The sequence below is a fragment of the Hydra vulgaris genome, chromosome 10, assembly GCF_038396675.1.
Source record: "Hydra vulgaris chromosome 10, alternate assembly HydraT2T_AEP".
NCBI classification, from domain to species: Eukaryota; Metazoa; Cnidaria; class Hydrozoa; order Anthoathecata; family Hydridae; genus Hydra; species Hydra vulgaris.
Window position 1 is genome coordinate 24,727,765 of NC_088929.1, and position 19,736 is coordinate 24,747,500.

Here is a 19,736-nt window from a genome sequence, read left to right on the forward strand (position 1 = left end):
GAGCATACGCTTTGACGGCAAACACATTGAGGACTTTAAATATCAGGTCGTGGTCCTCACGAATGAATCTAAAGAAATTAAGTTGACTGCGCTAAAATTGAAAGATGGCAAAGCTCAAACAATTGCAGAAGGACTCCAAGATGTGTTAGAGGAGTTCAACCTGTGGGGATCATTTGTGGTGATTGTTGCCGACACAACAAACTAGAATACCGGCAAGAAGACAGGCGTTGTTGGTCGGCCGCAGCAAATATTCGAAGAGAAAGGTCACCACAAACCCAAGTTTATCAGTTACCAGCACCATGTGCTAGACCGCGTTCTTCGCGTTGTCATGAACGATGAGCTCCATGGGTCAACTAAATCACCAAACATCGAGTATTTCTTTTTGCAGGATTTGATGAACAATTACGATAAATTGAAAGTAGCTTTCAGCAACGGTAAAACTGAGATCAAGGAAACAAGTCGCTGAAGAGATGACATTAAGTTTCTCTACCACCTCACTCGTGTCTTCAGTCAATTAACTGAGAGGAATAAGATCCCATTCGTGAATTTCAAACAGATCGTAAACATCAGCAATGCACGCTGGAACTCTCGTGCCATTCTAGCCCTTCTTGCGTTTATTCTGATGCCAGAAACCCGGATCAGGTTGCATAAAATCTGTTCATTCATTTCTTACTCATGGGCTGACCATTGGTTCAACAGTCAATTGTTCCTCGTTGAAGATTTTGAAGAACTATCTGAAGCTCTGAATCAATATTTCCCGAAGCAACCAGTGCTGCGGGCATGCCATCAAAGTTATGTAAGAATTGCACGACTCCTACCGCAACAAGGACAACCCACTGAGATTCATCCTTTCTAATGAGATTATCGTGAATATTTGACTTCCTTGTGCGTTTGATGATCCTATATAATGTTGTATGCATATGACTCTACAGCTTGTGTTCCATTTTGTATCTGCTTACAGTGACTTCAAAAATTTGGCCAAATAGCTAATAAATAAAATTCTTAAAATCATTTTGTGCGGGAGGTTTTTTTTATCAAATCGCCTTGAATGTTATATTTTATTTAATCTTAAATGAAAGCTCATCAAATCATGATACAGGGAAACGAGGTTGTATAAAGGTCATCACCCTAATATTGATATAAATTTTATACTTTGGTGAGAAATAAATTAAAATCTCATTTTCGATAAAGAGATTTACTCAGTTGGTGGTTTTTAAAGCCTGTTTACACTGAAAAATTTTGTTTTTATTAGTGACTCAATTATTTTCTAATTTGTAAAGCCGATTTTCACTGATTTTTATTTTTTGTGATAACAAGTAAAAATTAATAAACGAGGGGGGGGGGGGTCTTAATAAGCTTGGGGTGGGTGGGAAAATTTTTCAAGAGTTAATAAACGTCTCCCCCTCTTTTTTTTATTAGGGACTCGAGAGTACTTGGTTTTATTTTCAAGTGTTCTTTTTTTGATAAATTTATTATATAATCGTTGTTTTTTTTAACGACTTTAGAATACCCTTTGTTATCCAAGGATTTAATAGCGTTTTTGTTTTGGCAAATTTTGTGATCTCCGAAAAAACTTTGTTATAAACTTTTTAAAACTTGTCAAGGAACATATCATAGGCTTTATTAACATTTGTAATTTTTAAAAGATGATTCCAATTTGTAAAAGATAATTGGTTATGAAAATAGTTTATATTAGTTTCATTACTCTAGTTGTTCTTTTTATTTTTAAATATTTTTTTATCTTCAAATAGTTTTATTGTTCCAGATGGTGGCCTGTATATAACGTAGACAATAATATTTTTTAAGGCTTTGTTTGCGATTTCAATGCGCAACGACTCATATTGCTTGTGGTTGAGCATAATTCTTTTTTACATTCATATGACAATAAGTTATAAAAATACATAACCCCCACCTGTCTTCTCGGAGTTCCTAAACTGATGAATTGCTTTATAATTTTGTTACTGACAATTTAAATCATTCTCAATTATAACATCGTGGCACCAAGTTTCTCCAAGACAAATTTTAAAATCAATTTTGCTTTTATACAAAAACTGCTTGAATAATTCGAAAATTTTTTTTCAAAAGCTTCTTATGTTTGAGTGCAAAAGTGAGAACGAATTAATATCTATACCTTCAATAAGGTTTTCCGATTCTATATCATAGTATATTGGATTGAAATTTTTAATTTGTTTATTATAATAGTTAGTATCAGGATCAGAATCTTTATTCAAAAATATTATTTTTTTATTTAGAACTGATTTAAATTTAGTGTTTTGGAAAATAGTATTTTGACTCATTGTAAAGATAAATGTATCATATAAAAAAAATAATAATGAATAATAATGTAATTATTTAGTAAGTATAATAAAATGTGTTTATTTAAAAGTTAAAAGTAGAAAATGGGATTAAGCGGTGGTTTGCTTTCTCCTAAAATCTTTCACAATGAGTTTATTGTAAATAATAACAGAATACTTATCATTTTTTCTTGTTTCGTAAATTTTTTCTTACTTCACGTGTTTCGCTGGAAAAATCTTCATTTATATAGATTCCCGATCCTTTGAATTTATTTGCTGCCTGTAATACCTTTACTTTGTCCTTATAGTGAAGAAATTTAACAGCTATGGTTCTGGCCTTATTTTCTTCATTTTTTACCGTTCTGTGAGCTCTTTCTATCTTGATATTGCTTCATCGATAACGTTATTATTTTTACCTTTTATCATTTTTTCCAGTTCACTTTCCTTTCCACTTCTTGAATTTCCTGCGTGACATTTTTTCAATATCTTTATTAATATGTTCTAAATTTCTTCAATATCTTTATTAATATGTTCTAAATTTCTTCAATATCTTTATTAATATGTTCTAATTTTTTATTCCTTCGTTAATTTTTTTCAATTCAGCTTTTAATTTTCTCTTCTCCTTTTCTAGTATTTCACATCTTTCCTTAGATTTACTTGCTTCTTTAAGTACCTCGCTAATTCTATCATTTGTTAATTTTAGATTTCCGCTTATGAGGTTGAAGATGTCCTTCTGTTGTTTGGCAAAAATTTCTTGAAATATACCGCGAACTTTGTTTATTGATATAAACGATTCACTTGTTTTGTTATTTGCGTCGTTTTGTTTTTAAAATCTTGGCTATTTTTCTTTTCTATCGTAACGATAAAATATATTAACTTATTACGCAGGGATTAGTTTCTGTATGTGTTTTTTTCCATTTTGAAGACAATTCGAAAATGCTCCTTGTTTAATATAAGTTTTTTTTCCTATGCTCAAGCGACCGTGATTTTAAAAATATAATATTTATTTGGTATACTAGTGTGAACATAATCACCACTCATTGTTGATATAAAAAGTTTCATATTTTTCAGGATGAAAAACTGAACAAGCTGTCAACGATTAAAACGAATGAAAAACTGAACAAGCTGTCAAGTCGTTCAACGATTGAAATATAAAAGAAATGAAAATACAATCTTTATCACATTATTTTAGATATAAAAATTATTTAGATATGAGCTTTGATGTTTTAGCATCTTCAGATATCTAAAAATGTTTTTATTTTTTTTATTTTTTACACTTTTATTACTATTTAAATGTAAAATCATCACAAATTTAAATATTGTTATTATTTTTTCACAAATTTAAATATTGTTATTATTTTTTCACAAATTTAAATATTGTTATTATTTTTTCACAAAATTAGTCTTTTTTCTTGACAATTTTTTCCCTCAACTTTATTTTAAATTTAATATTTTTAAACAGCCAACGACAATAAGACACAGCAGTTTATTAATGGGTAAAATAATTATAAGTAAAATCCTAATCCTTAAGAGCCTTTTTTTTTCCAGTCAGCATATCAGGAATTTTCCCCTTTCCTTAAGTAAAGTGTGCCGTTGTTTAGGTTACAAAGTTTTTAGTATAACATAAAATTGATCTAAAACGAACTTGATAAATTTAGAAATATATATATATATATATATATTTCTAAAATAACACACTAAAAATTTGGTATTTCAGCTACTTATATATTAATTTTTTAGGTATATTCTCAAAAAATACAAAACTATAATTGTCAACTAAAATAAACTTATTAAACTCAAACTTCAGAAAAACACATGATCATCAGTTTTTAACGACAAGTTTTTAATGACTTTATTATGTACGGATACTTAGGGGCTTGGCAATAAGACTATTATTGTCTTTTTCTCGCCCCCGCCATTTGTATATTTTACAAAAGAAAAGTAATTACTTGTAACGGCAAATTTTAGAAAAAATAATAATTATAAAAATTAAAAATCAGCCGCTGCTTTAAAGAATGTCTTTATGTAATAAAAAAAAACAATAATCAGTGACCAAATCAAATTTGAAAAAAAAATTCATTTGATAATATTGCTTGAAAAATACAAATGATCTTGTAGACTAAAGTCACTTATAAAAACTTAATTTCTTCGTTATTCTTCGACAAATTTTTACGATGAAGTCCGCGTCATTGATTACTAATTCACAAAAAAAGAGCTAAATTAATGGCTATGCATTTTGCAATTTTAGTTTAAGTTTTGTATTTTCGCTTCTTTTATTTAGCGTGGTTGTTGTTAAAAACCAATCTAACAAAAATGAAAGTTATTTCTGGAAATGATTAACTGGAATGACTGTTGTCTGGAATAGACTAATTGAAATTAGGTAATTCCAGATACTTATAGCTATTAACAAATAAACAAACAAACAAGAAAATAATAATTTTCATTTCTGTTAGAATGGTTGTTACGACCAGGGTCAACCAGGGTTATCCCAAACGAGGGTTGTAGGGAGTATTCCCTTTCCCTGAGCTGTTATATATGCATTTGAGTTAGCACATTTGTACATTTAGCATTTCAATTGGCAAGTTTTGAAGTATAGTTGGCAAATGTCAAATATTGAGGACCTTTTTTTTTGTGTGTGTCTATAGTTGGCAAAAAACATACAACACCCCTCCCCCTCCCTCCCCTTATGAGAGACCTCTTCGGGACAACCCTGACAACGACCACGCTGAATAAGAGAACCGAAAAGCAGCAGCAAAGTTACAAATACGCCCAGCTCCTTTACAGTAAATTTTTATCACGGCTACTTACCTATTTCCTCTCGACAAAAAAGAGAAAAAAAAAAAGGGTACGACCCCCCTTGTTCATCGGGACTACACAAATGCTGTCCAGATAAAGTAAAATCAAAGTAAAGTCTGAAAGATCAAGTAAAATCAAAAAAAAAAAAAAAAAAAAAAGAGGTTCAAAAGAGTGAAGTCCTCCGGAAATGGCTCTGAAAACAATTAAGATGTAATTTTATTAAATTTACTCAAATGCTAGAAGTTGCAGAGCTCTAGCTAGTCTGGAGGGTAGTGAAAAATCAATCACAAAATTCCAGGACAACTGATAGCCGAGAAAAAACTAGTGAAGTCAAACTAACGTTTAAAAAAAAATTACAAGTTTATTCTAAAGCATTATTTTAATTGATAAGATTTTAATTTTCTAATCATCCTTGTGCGCGTTGGACACCAACGCAAAATGATGTTATTAGGGTGCCCACAACCTTTAGCAAAAGATTGAACAGATTTTCTTACCATCTTTTTTCAAATAGATTATGTATGATAAAAGGCAACAAAAGATTATATCTGATAAACTCTCCTTTAATCATATAAATTATATCAGATAGTTTAAATGACTTATAATTTTTTGAAAACTGTTTTAGCAGTCGATGTCCTTGCGGGTACCAAAAATGTTATAATGCGTCACATTACCATAATAAAATACTTGATTGAAAAGGCAAATAAAAAAAAAAAGAAACGCTCTAACACACAGTGACTTAGTCAAGGTTTACACATGCATGAACTGTCCATAGCTAAGAAATTATGCCCCCGTTTAACCTCCCCTCCCCCTCCCCGCCCAAGTTTCATAATGGCTACTAACCTATTTCTGCGTAACAAAAAAAAAAAAGAAATAAAAAATCAATAATTATTTAGCAGCCCCTCTTAGCACTCATGCGGCAGGGAGCCCGTCTCTACACTACTGGTATACCCGCATGTTGACTATATTTGCCTCTAATTATAATAGAACTACCCTTTATGATATACGTGAAAAAAATCCTTTCCCGATGCCCCACTACAAACACTGCCCACATACATCAGAGTATTACCTGAAGTATTACCCAGAAGTGCCCTCAAACAGACAATCGATTTGAATACGCTACCTATCTTAAAATTTATGTTAAATCAACATGAAATGACTGTTCTGTGAGAAAGTAAGTAATATACTTCAAATCTAATAAACTAACACTAAACACCGAAAAAACTAAATGGACACTTTTTCATTCGCTTAAGAAAAACCCTCAAACTTGCCTCAAATCTTTATTGACAATATTGAAATTAAAAGAGATCCCGTCACCAAATTTCCAGGTGTTTATCTCGATGAGAACATTACTTGGAATCAACACATTAATTATATATGCTCTAAAGTCTCTAAAAACATTGGAGTTTTATACAAAGCTCGAAATTATCTCAATAAGATAAATTTAAGACAACTCTATTTCTCATTTATTCATTGTTACTTAAACTATGCAAATATTGCCTGGGGAAGTACTGAAAAAAGTAAACTACAACGTCTTTATCGCTGTCAGAAACGGGCAATTCGCATAATTAACTTTGCTGATCGTTTTTCTCATTGTAAACCTTACTTTATTGAAATGAGAATTTTAAATATATATGAACTCAACGTCTTGAAAATTTTATGTTTTGTTTATATGTGGAAAAACAATCTCCTCCAGTCTTTAAAGATCTCTTCAATTTAAAACCAACCAACAAATACGAACTTAGAAACATAAATTTTTTAGAAAAACCTTTTTGTCACACAAATTTTAATCAATTCTGTCATGCCTATCGTGCGCCACACCTGTGGAATAAAGTTGTTTTGCCAAATTTTGATTTTGATCTAACTAATTCTCTTCATCTTTTTAAAAACAAAGCAAAAAATTTTATTCTTTCTCAAGATAACATTTTACAATATTACTAATCACTTGAAAAAATTTAATTTCTTGTTATTTTAACTTAACTTGTGAACTTTTTTTTCTTATTTCTTTCTCACGTTTTGTATTTTATATTGTTTACAATATTTTGCTAGTTTATATTATTTACAGTTTAACTCGTGTAAAAGATTATTATATATGTATTCTTCATAATACCTTGCACTTCACAATTATTGTAAATAAAAAAAATATTAAAAATGATGTAAAAAACTATATATTTTATTATATTTTATAAGGTCCCTATGACAAGATCCTTGTGATCTACTTTCGGAAACCTAGTTTATATTGTTAGTCTGCTATATTTTTATATTTGTAAAAGTATTTTAACAGTTTCTTTTATTATATAACGACTGACTTTGTAAACTGAAATAATAATTAAAAAAAAAAAATTTAAAAAAAATTTAAAAAAAATATATAACTTACATTTTATTTACTTACAAAGTAAAGTATAAAATTTCATAAACAAAATTGACTTTGATTTGTAATTGTAAATAGCAATTTTTTTCAAATTGCTTTTATGGAAGCTGTTTTTGCTAATTAGTTACTTTTACACGTAAAAGTAATTTGTTGTTATAATGTAGTTTTATTTAGTGTTATGTTTTTTAAATATTATATTTACGTAAGTTTACTTCATAACTTTTTTTACATATAAAAAGTAAATTACATTTCGATATAAATTTTCTACATAATTATAACCCAAATTACTTTTTTAAAAAATTATTTTACACGACTTACGATTAAAAGTAAGTTACATTTACAAGTAAAAGTAAAAATCCAAATAGCTTTTATTTGTAAAAGTAAATTACTTTTTCAAGTAACAGTTACTCATTTAAAAAACTTAACATTATTAATTAAGTTTTACATGCTATATAATTTATGTAAAAAAAAAACGAATAACTTTTAAATGTAAGTAAATTATATTTTTTTATATGAGTTATGTAAAGTAATTTACGCTTAAAAGTAATTTGAGTATTAACATCAAAATAAGTAAAAGTGCCATCCCTACTTTTAACGAATATTCGTAAACGAATAATTTAAGATAATACTTTCTAACGAATATTCGTTAGAAAGTATAAAATTAATAGAATATTGATATTATAAAAAGTTTATTTTTAGTACTTAGGGTAGAGCGGGACATATAGGGACAATGGGGTATAACAGGACAGTAATGCCTGAAGTCTTATATCTCAGTTAAAAAAATTTCAATTTTTTTTTTGATAAAATATTTTAATTTCGCTTAATTTTAAATTTAGTAGTAGTTATCAGTTATTTAATATATAGGTAAGAGTAGAGCGAAGGTATTTTATAATAAAACGGGTGTATGGGTGTATGGGCGTGTAGTTTGTATAGGGATGTTACTTTTTTTGAGGGTTTAAATGGTAGATAGCTTTCATTTTTTATCATTTTTAAAACTTTAAAATTAACAAATAACTGCTGCTTTTTAACTGTCCCGTTTTGCTCCACCCACTTGAAACAAAGTGTAAAAAGTTTGCTAGTCTACAGTTTCGTTACTGTCGTAGCTTATCGTAGCTGTCGTAGCTGTCGTAGCTGTCGTAGCTGTCGTAGCTGTCGTAGCTGTCGTAGCTGTCGTAGCTTATTCTTATAATTTTTTGTTTTACCCTAAAAAAAAAGCAATAAAGTTCAAAATATTTTTGTGTACCCATTCTATAGTTTCTAAGTTAACGCTGCCTTCTAAGAAAGCAAGTACTTCATTTTCTTATTAATTATCTTGACTTTTAGAATTTGAACTTTTTTCTCTTTTGGATGAATTATTTTAAGATTGTTAAACAAAGTTTTCTTTAACTATTTTTAATTGTAGTTAAGGTCTCCCAGAAGTTTTTACGGTTATCACAGAGCGCCGCGAAAGAGCATTTAACTAGAAAGTTTACACCTCCTTCCTTACCCATGTTGTTTATTAGGCTAGAGCCGGCATCGACCCTCGGGCCTCTGGGTTCTCAACCAGAACTCTAACCACTGCATTACGGTTGCATGAACTTTTTTCCGGAAATTTAAAAAATTTTCTTAGCGGCTCTTTGCAGCATTTGATTTCAGAACATTTTAAAACATTAAGATGCTCCCAGAAGTCCTTACGGTCTTAACTGTTTAATTAACTATTAGGTTTACTTTCTAGAAAAGTCCAGATGTGGTTCCTAAGAGTTGTGAGTCAAGACTAGTTTTGAAAGTTGGAGTTTTCGTTTGGTCTTCCGTGAGTAAGTGTTATAACAATTGGTTTTGGATTATCATTTGAATTCAGCATAATGTTTCAAAATCTTGGTAGTTCATATACTTTTATACAATCTTCAGGAGAGTAGGTTTTGAATGCTTTTCTAATCTTATTGATTTATAGGTAGGATCCAAGTAGCGCACATTCTTTTGTGCCATACCCGTCGTTATCAAATATCAGCCAAGCTAAAGTCTATGGCGTGGAGCAATCACAAAATCGTGATCAAGTAATCTTTATTTTATATTCATGATCAAGGGAGCATTTGTTTTTCGTGACATTCTACTTGTCATCAATTGTGTGAGAATTTTTTAATGCAAGATGATAATAGACCGTTGATCTTCTAACAGTGAAGCCATTTTTTTCAAAGTTTCTGTCAACTCATCAACTGACTTAACTATCATTTAAGTCTTGCTTAATTGTTTTCAGAGGTTGTAACAATATGAATGTCAATCTAAAAAATTGAAGGACATCCTGATGTTCCAGACAAGCACATTAATTTTTTTTTTTTTGCAATCCTTTTATTTTTGTGTTATTATTTTGAGACAGCATCTCGCATTTCCATCGACGCAACAGCCTTGAGACAGCATCTCGCATTTCCATCGACGCAACAGCCTAATAAGTTTTGATTCCACAATCAACAGCTTTTGGCCGTCCGTTCAAAACAAGTAAAATTCTTCTTTTAGAAGAATTTTAATTGTTTAGGACGGAGTGTGCGTTAATAATACAGTGCTTGAAAATTGAGATGCTTGAAAAGGGGAAATATTTTGTTGAGGAAGTAAAACTATTTTCTTGAGAAAATGGAACCAATGGGGTGATGAAGTTAACGAACTTTGGAATAATGTTGCTCTTGAACTAATGATGGGCTAGCAAAATTCCCCTATAAGATTTTTTTCACAAAGTGTCACAGAATGTATGACCCTCTTTCCCCCTTAAGCGTGGCGTAGTTTGCAAACATTCCTTAAAGCTTTTAACATTTTAGAATCTATTATATTTGCTGATGTAAGAAGATTATTTTATTCTCATAATGAAAAAATATTGTTTAAACTGATAGCTATATAATTGAAGTTTAAACGACCTTCAAGCACGCATTAAAACAATTAACCCTTGTGTTCATTATATGTTTTGCAACAGGCAATGAAGGATTTCAACCGGATAATTTGAATTTTACATTGAGTGTTTCGATGAAATTGAAAATGTGCGGGCTTTTTCTTAATTTTACGACAATTTTTACTTTTTGTAAACAAAATACTGAATTTGTAACATTTTTAAATTTAAAGCTTATTTGAGCAATTAGGCTAATAAAGGTCAGGTTATCCTGCTACTGGTAACATTTTGTACGGCCTGTTTCATGTCTGCTGCCTTTATAGAATACACTTTTTTAGGTAAAGGCTAGAGATAGTGTCTCAAGAATACTACTGTCTTGTAGAAGGTCTTCAAGGCAAAGACTTAAGGGGTAAACAGATTCCATCTGTTGACCAGCTTCGCACTCCTTCTTCATTGATTACGCTGGCGCAGATGTATTTATAATACATTGTTTCCAGTTTGGGATGTTGAATGCTGGATCTTCTTGACTCAATGCATGAGTTTTGCTTATATATTTTCACGACTAGGCAACTCAATCTATTATCTCCTAACGAGAGTACAGCTCTAAAACTCAGTTTTATGGATATGAGGCCGGCTGGTAGTCAGGTTTCCCGAACTTTGTGGTAGCACTCAGAGAGGATGATTCCATCACCAGCTGTAAAGTATCAGAGTATTAAAAGTACCATGTTGCGCATGGTTGCTATGTCTGTTCGTTTAGGGTCCACATTTGGGACCCTTTATTAATAGTACAGAGGCGATTGCTTGGACTATTAAATAGTGTGCTGAGTACTATTTATGCTTTTAGTCAAGTTCTTTAACAAATTCAAAAATGACTAAAGTACCAAAAACTATAAAACACTAAAAACCGTCGTCATCACCAAGTTTTCTAAATCTATCGTTTACTAATATTCGTGGTCTTTGAAGTAACTTTTTTGGGCCAGGGTAACAACATCAGATTTTCCATGTCTAATAACATCTGTCCAACAACATCTGTAAATATAATGAGGTATAATAACATTTGTCCAACGAAATTTTGAAATTTCATTGATGTCTAATAACATCTGACCAACAACATCTAAAGTTTCATTGGTTTCTTATAGCATCTGTGCAAAAATTAAATAAATATTACAGATATAATATTCTACATATTACATCTTTTAAATTATCAAAGTGTAATAACATCTGTGCAACTGCATCTTTGAATTTTACAGATGTAGTTATAACTTTTAAATTATCAAAGTGTAGTAACATCTGTGCAACTACATCTGTGGGTTCTACAGATGTAGTTACATCTTTTAAATTATCAAAGTGCAGTAACATCTGTGCAACTAGATCTGTGGGGTCTACTGATGTAGTTACACTTTTTAAATAATTAAAGTGTTATAACATCTGTGCAACTACATCAGTAGATTTTAAGATAAAGTTATTTTTAAGATGAATTAACTAATAATGCATTACTTTAACCAGATGTAGTTACTCATGGGAATTTTTTCAGATTTAACTACATCTGGGAAAAAAATTCACTAATAATGCATTATATTAACCAGATATAGCTCCAATTATTAGCTGAACAAAACAAATATGATCTAATTTTTATAACTGAAACTTGGTTCAATTCTACTTCTGCTCCATCAATCAATAACTATATGCTATTTAGGAAAGATAGAATTAGTTATGGAGGTGGTGTAGCAATATATGTTCAAAATTATATAATGGCAAGTGAACTAGACAATTCGCAGCTAAATAAAAACTTTAAATGCAAAGAATCTAAGGAGTATCACACCTGATAATGAAATTAGTCTTGAATACAGGTTCAATGATTCTCTCTGTAACAAACCCTCTACCAGCATGTCAAATGTCCAACCTTTAAGAAAACTGATGGAAATATAAACAACACACTTGGTCTAATTATATCAGAATCAAAAGATAGTATCGACAAAGTTTTAACAGGACCTCGTCTTAGTACAGCCTCTCAAAGGCATATATCTCTTAGCTGGTAGCACAATTTAAGCAGTAGTAATCAAAATAGTTTTAACAGCAAAAATTCCTTTATAAATATGGTAAATACGATGAAATAAACACTTTAATAAATAACATAAATTGGCAAGCTAGATTTATGGATCGCAATGTTCAAGAATGTTATTCCATATGGTCTGATCTCTATAATAAAGCGTACCATAAGTTTATTCCATAGGCATCAAATAATACTGCCAAAAAAAGGCAAGCCTAGATCACAAACAAGTTAATGAAGCTAACTAAACAAAAAGAGCTCTGGTATAAAAATACAAACTCAAGGTGGAAAAATGAGGCGCACATAAAAGAGTAAACAAATGTCAAAAAAAAAGGTAACGAAAAACAGCAAACGAGCACTATATGTGTATGAATCAAAGCTAGCTAACGACAAGCACAATCCAAAAAGACTATTTGGATATATTAATAGTAAAAGAATTGTGAGCATTCAATTATCAGCCTTAACTTTAGGTTCAAATCAAATAACCAGTGATTGAATAATAAAAGCAAACATTCTCAACAATCAATTTCAATCAGTTTCTACAAAGAACCAGTGACTCAGCCACTAAAACCTTTTGCACACAAAACAAATGTTTTAACTTCAGACATAACAATTGACCAAAACATTGTTCTCAAACACCTAAATATGCTTGATGGAAATAAGTCAATGGGCGATGATAACATTAGAACGTTTGTTTTAAAAGCATGTGCCACATCAATGGCAGTTCCGCTAAATTTAATTTTTAAACTTTCGATAAAACCTGGAAAGGTTCCATCAACTTGGCTCAGAGCTAATGTTGCACTTATTTATAAAAGAGTAGCAGAACAGATCCAGCCAATTACAGGCCAATATCGCTCACTGCTGTTCCATGCAAACTTATAGAAAAAATAGTTAGACCAGTCATAATCAATCATTTGGTAAATAACAAATTGCCTTCCAAAACTCAACATAGTCTTATTTCAAAAAAGACTTGTATCACAAATCTTTTAGAAACAAACCGAAAGTAGCGTGTTATACTTTCAAAATATGATTGCAAAGGAGATTCAAAATCTGATTGCAAAGCTAGAAATTGCTAAGGTTGCATCTCATCATCGTTCTTGCCATTTTCTTACTCAGAATTCTATTCTTTACCTCTATAAATCTCAAATCCGTCCTTGTATGGAATACTGTTGCCATATCTGGGGCGCATCTTCAGATGATGCCTTTTCTCTTTTAGACAAAGTGCAAAATTGCATTGTAAAAGTTGGTGGACCTGCTCTTGCTGCAAACCTTCAGCCATTGTCACATCGTCGTAATGTTGTTTCCCTTTCTCTTTTTTATAAATACTATAATGTGCGCTGATCTAAAGGGCTTGTGCCTCTTGTAACATCTACTAAAATTCATTCTCGCGTTACTCGTCATTCAAATAAGTCTATTCCTTTTACTCTGACTGTTCTTAAGAGCTCCAAAAACTCTTATTCGCCTAGTTTTTTAATTTATGCATTATGTTTTAAATTACATAAATAATTAAAGACAAAATGAAGTCATTTGACAAAACGAAGTCATTTGACCTGAAAATGTTGATACTAAAAGCATACTATAAATTTTCATCTAATGTAAATAGTGTTAAAGAACTTAAAGATTGCTTTAAATATAACTAACAGTCCTATTATAAAACTTTAGGCATGTGTCCACTAAATAGCCAAGAGACGAATTAGGACTTTTTGGGGCCCGGCTACTTCAAAGCAGCACCCTTTCCATGTTCTTAATCAATGTTTTTTATAATACTAATATTTTTGCTGTTACTTTTGCTCTATTAATGAATAAAGCTATTATTGTTGTTAGTAATACTTTTTTAATTTAATATTAATAATATAATTATTTGGTGTCACTATTTTGATCAGGTTTTTGCATGAGTGACTCCTTCCTCGTCAATCAATTATTTATATTTATTCTTAATAATTATATTTAATTATGATTTTATTATTTTAATATTATAGATATTCTTGCAATTACTTTTTTTATTATTAATAATTTTCTTCTTTTTCTTCCCCTTCTTCTTCCCCTTCTTCTTCCCCTTCTTCTTCCCCTTCTTCTTCCCCTTCTTCTTCTTCTTCTTCTTCCCCTTCTTCTTCACCTTCTTCTTCTTCTTCTTCTTCTTCTTCTTCTTCTTCTTCTTCTTCTTCTTCTTCTTCTTCTTCTTCTTCTTCTTCTTCTTCTTCTTCTTCTTCTTCTTCTTCTTCTTCTTCTTCTTCTTCTTCTTCTTCTTCTTCTTCTTCTTCTTCTTCTTCTTCTTCCCCTTCTTGTTCTTCTTCTTCTTCCCCTTCTTCTTCTTCTTCTTCTTCTTCTTCTTCTTCTTCTTCTTCTTCTTATAATTATTATTATTATTATTGTTATTATTATTGTTAATATTATTGTTATTATTGTTGTTATTATTATTTTTACTATTTTTGTTATTATTATTATTATTATTGTTTTATGATCGCAATTATTTGATTGTAAATTTTGAGGAAAATAAATATCTTGTTGTTGTTGTTGTTGTTTTAAAGAAATCTTTTAGAATCGGGGCCCCCAAAACTGCAGGGTCAGAACTAAGGCCCCCTAGTTCCCACCTTAATCCTGCACTGAGATGTGCCAGTCTTTGTACGGCTGTCGATAGTCTTTTAAAAAACGGACTGTTAAAGTATATTTAATAAATACAGTACTGTTCAAATTATTACGATAATTGACAAAAAAATCGGCATACTTTCATAGTATTTGGAAATTAACGGATTGTGATACCATACATGATTAATGCGTTCGATTAGGTCACGTTTGTTAGTGGTGGTGACCTCGTTTACTTTGTCTTTCAGATTGTGCTATAATCCTTTAATTGGGTTCATATCAGGACTACTTGCCGGCCAGGGTAACACTTCCATACCGATGTCAACAAAGTAATCCTTGATAATGTTTGGTGTATGGCAGGGTACCCCATCTTGCATGTAAATGCAGTTACCATCAGGAAACCAGTCCTCTAGTTGAGTAATCAGACAAGTTCGCATCACTTTCTTGAACTGTTTCGCATTCATCGTGCCATCTACAATGTATAGGCGTCCAGGTCATTTTAAAGATATCACGCTCCAAACCATGACTTTAGTTGATTGACCTTCTGCGCCAGACACTGTGGAAGAAACTCTTTTCTTGGTCTTCTTCTTACATAGCGGCAATCGTTGTCTGATATTTCCAGTGTTGATTCATCCGAAAAACGTACCATAAACACACACAAATACAGTGAATTACACAGACTACTTTTATAGGCCCTGCCTAATTGCAAATAATTGAAAAAATTGAATATTTATAACTAAGAACATTACTAACGTATTTTTTAAATTTTCAAAGTACAAATTTAACATGGAGGCACTAAAATCTCACAGAAATGCCCCAGGTATGATATTAATCATAATACTTATTTACTATAATACATTTTAATGACAAAAAGTACAAGTAAAGTTTAATTTAAAATTTTTTCTCAATTATCGTAATAATTTGAACAATACTGTAAAGGAATAGTAGAATGCGATATTTTTCAAAAGTATATTTAAAATTTGGAGGAAAAAACACAGACTTAACAAAATTTGATGACATTTTCAAAAAATTGAGAAGAGATATTTAAAAAAAAGGAAAGAAGCTTTTGGAATTGCAGTTAAAGTAAATTATTAACTATAAAGTTTTTATTATTTAATATTTTACATTTTTAAATGATATTTTATCACAATTTAAATCGTGATAAAATATCATTTAAAAATAAAGCAAACGCTCTTATGCCAATTTGCACTTATGCCAGTTCGCATTTATGCAGATTCGTTGTTATGAAATTCGCACTCAATCAGCCGCTATTCCCTCTTTCCCCCCTCCCCTTCCTTTTCTCCCCAATAATACACAAACTATTATTGAGGAATAAAACCCGGGCGTCCGGGTTATCGCAAGGGTGGCTGCACTTAGACCAGGTTACCTTAAAATTTCCTTAAGTAAATAATTATTTAAAAAGTTTCAACAAAGAAAAAAAAAACAATTTTTTATTTATGTTACATTTTTGCGTAACGCGAATAATGGATCTAATTGAATAAAAGTAATTCTCCCCTACAATAGACTCCATAGTTTTTTTTAGTGCATATTAACTTTTATTTACTCATCTAGTGATTAACTTACTTAAAGTTCTAAAAACTAAAAATTTAAAACTTTTAAGTTAGCTTAAGTCTAATCAAAGGATTGACGTCAGTCGTACTCTAAGGTAGGCCAGGATCACCTCAAGGACATCAGCATTTGAAAATCTTTAGAAAAGATATATATATATATATATATATATATATATATATATATATATACATATATATATATATATATATATATATATATATATATATATATATATATATATATATATATATATATATATATATATATATATATATATATATATATATATATATATAAATATATATATATATATAAAATTTGTTTTTTAAGTTTCATTTTTTTTTTACAACTAATACAACAACATAAATAAAGCACAATATATTATTTCATCTATTCGTATTATTATAGTTTTAAACATTAAGTGAGTGCTATCTAGCTTAGACAAAATTTAGAAAACACAATACTTTTTGAATTGAAAACTTTCATTGATGTTTTTTTTCTTCTCAAAACTAACATTTTTTATGTTAAATTTCTTATTTGACTTATTCTATAATTTATTTTCTTTACTAATATAGTCATGTTTTATATATAAACTATTATATATTACTATTATATTAAATATAGAAATTATTTTTACTTGCTTTTTAACACATTTCTTATACTTTTATATTTTCTTGGTTGTTGAATTTATTATAATTGTTTTTATTTTTTGATTAAACCATAAATCTGTAAAATTGGATTACAATTTTTCTTATTTATTACAATTTACAATTGGATACAATTCAGTTAAACTACAAATCCAAAAAGTTGGACTTGAAGAGTAGTTTGATTGTTTTCACTAAGTTATTAGTCGGATGGAAAATTTATATTTTTATTAAAGCATTTGTTTCAAATATGTGCATACAAAAAGGCACAAGGTATATATAATAAGATTTAAAAAAAAGTAAAGTAAAGAAAGAGTCATTTATTACAACTTATTACTCTGATAGTCATAAAGTTCTGTTAATAAAATCAGTAATGCACATACAGTTCTTTTGGTACAATAGTTTTATCATATCAGACAAGCTGGTTCTTTAAACTGACCCTAGTGTTAGACATACTAGTATCAAAAGTTACAAGCCTTAGTTCTAAATACATCCAAGTGCGAATCAGAGATATTTAGAACTTAATACCTGTCATATCCAAAGAGCATTTTTGCACATTTGTTTTAGCAATATATTTGTTTTAGAAAGTGTGTTAATTTTCTAAAGTTAATACTTTTCTGCAGGGAAACATTGTATAAGCATATGCAATGTGATAAGAATAGGTTTCCTTTAAGAAGAATTGAACACCTGACAAAATTATTAACATATGTGTTCGAGTATATAGATTTTTCATCTCACTTTTAATGTCCATATCATTGAACAGATCATTTTTTTTTACAATATAATCAAGGTATTTAAAGTTGTCAACAAATTCCAGACTGTAGTCTGCTACACTCATTTTTTGAAATTTTTGAAAAGCAACACAATTATTGTTTTTAAAAACCATACAAACCATCTTCTTGGTGTTAAAAGACATATTATTTAATAAGGTCTTATTATAATTGAAAACCTCGATGCAAAAACAATATAACTTCACTTTTGGTTGATTTTTAGATTTGAACAGAATATTACTAATTATCAGATCCTCTAACAGTTGATGCAAAAATATTTAAGAATAAAGCACTCCTTATGCCATTTAACTAATACTCATGAAATGTTACTTTGAATGATACTTATTACCTGCATTCAAAGTTTATCTGTTTTTTCATTTTCCTGAACAATTTTTAAAAATGAAGTGACATTGTTTTTACTCTAAGGTTTTTAATTGCATTCAATAATTTCAGTAGAGAGAACCAAGATGAAGCTATAAGTACTATGTTATCAGCGTAAGCAAGAATATTTTAAAAAATACCACCTATATTGCATCCAATATGCATATTTGAAATTCTAGAACCAAGTTGTAATATAAAACCTAAACAGTGATGATAAAATACCACTTTGCCATATTTTTAATGTAATGTTTACAATATGAAAGTTCATATAGCTGTATTTTTAGCACCACTTTAAAACAAGTTTTTAATGAGCTACTTTTTACTTTTACTTGAGTTCAACTTAAGTAACAGTACTTTTATTCAAATTTTACTTGAGTTCAACTTAAGTAACAGTACTTTTATTCAAACTTTACTTGAGTTCAACTTAAGTAACAGTACTTTTATTCAAATTTTACTTGAGTTCAACTTAAGTAACAGTACTTTTATTCAAATTTTACTTGAGTTCAACTTAAGTAACAGTACTTTTATTCAAATTTTACTTGAGTTCAACTTAAGTAACAGTACTTTTATTCAAATTTTACTTGAGTTCAACTTAAGTAACAGTACTTTTATTCAAATTTTACTTGAGTTCAACTTAAGTAACAGTACTTTTATTCAAATTTTACTTGAGTTCAACTTAAGTAACAGTACTTTTATTCAAATTTTACTTGAGTTCAACTTAAGTAACAGTACTTTTATTCAAATTTTACTTGAGTTCAACTTAAGTAACAGTACTTTTATTCAAATTTTACTTGAGTTCAACTTAAGTAACAGTACTTTTATTCAAATTTTACTTGAGTTCAACTTAAGTAACAGTACTTTTATTCAAATTTTACTTGAGTTCAACTTAAGTAACAGTACTTTTATTCAAATTTTACTTGAGTTCACCTTAAGTAACAGTACTTTTATTCAAATTTTACTTGAGTTCAACTTAAGTAACAGTACTTTTATTCAAATTTTACTTGAGTTCAACTTAAGTAACAGTACTTTTATTCAAATTTTACTTGAGTTCAACTTAAGTAACAGTACTTTTATTCAAATTTTACTTGAGTTCAACTTAAGTAACAGTACTTTTATTCAAATTTTACTTGAGTTCACCTTAAGTAACAGTACTTTTATTCAAATTTTACTTGAGTTCAACTTAAGTAACAGTACTTTTATTCAAATTTTACTTGAGTTCAACTTAAGTAACAGTACTTTTATTCAAATTTTACTTGAGTTCACCTTAAGTAACAGTACTTTTATTCAAATTTTACTTGAGTTCAACTTAAGTAACAGTACTTTTATTCAAATTTTACTTGAGTTCAACTTAAGTAACAGTACTTTTATTCAAATTTTACTTGAGTTCAACTTAAGTAACAGTACTTTTATTCAAATTTTACTTGAGT

At 29.5% G+C, this 19,736-nt stretch overlaps 1 long non-coding RNA gene across 2 annotated transcripts in view; it reads left to right on the forward strand.

Moving 5' to 3' along the window:
* The first annotated feature begins 16,261 nt into the window (after positions 1-16,261).
* LOC105847044 (uncharacterized) overlaps positions 16,262-19,736 on the forward strand; it is a 10,875-nt gene continuing 7,400 nt past the window's right edge. Inside the window, exon 1 of one of the 2 annotated variants that reach the window (XR_010641227.1) lies at positions 16,262-16,324. This is a non-coding gene — a long non-coding RNA (uncharacterized LOC105847044). Of the gene's footprint in view, positions 16,325-16,475; positions 16,609-19,736 lie in introns of those variants that run through there. The other variant, XR_010641226.1, reaches the window with a different exon arrangement.